Here is a 576-nt window from a genome sequence, read left to right as displayed (position 1 = left end):
GCCCCCGCGCGCTCACCCCGGACACCCCCGCACGCCCTCGCACACCCCCGCGCGCTCACCCCGCACACCCCCGCGCGCTCACCCCGCACGCCCCCGCGCGCTCACCCCGGACACCCCGCACGCCCTCGCACACCCCCGCGCGCTCACCCCGAACACCCCCGCACGCCCCCGCACGCACCCCTCCCCCCCACACACCCCTGCGCCCCCACTCCCCCCGCACATGCCAAGCCCCATCCTATGCTATGTGCGATACATGTCCTACCAACAGCATATCAAAAGTGTTGTATAAAGCCTTGGACTATAAAAATATCATCAAACCCAATACCCGTGAAAAGGGAATGTTCATTTTCAATGCTTGTATTCTTGTGAATGTGGAGTGGTCGGGTTGTTGTAATTTTTTTCCTGGGAGCTAAGCAAAATGAAAGAATGATTCCCACAAAATTTCAGAATTTTTTGACCACTCTAGCTATTTTTTCTAATTTCTTATTATTTAATATTTAAAAATTCATTAAAAAAAATTGGTTGGTTGAAAAACTATGAAACTTGATTTCTAGATCCACTAGAATGTCCAATTCA

The sequence above is a fragment of the Cucurbita pepo genome, chromosome 7 (assembly GCF_057944985.1).
Source record: "Cucurbita pepo subsp. pepo isolate OVF chromosome 7, ASM5794498v1, whole genome shotgun sequence".
NCBI lineage: Eukaryota > Viridiplantae > Streptophyta > Magnoliopsida > Cucurbitales > Cucurbitaceae > Cucurbita > Cucurbita pepo.
The sequence above is the reverse complement of the archived record's forward strand: the minus strand, read 5'-3'. Positions refer to the sequence as shown.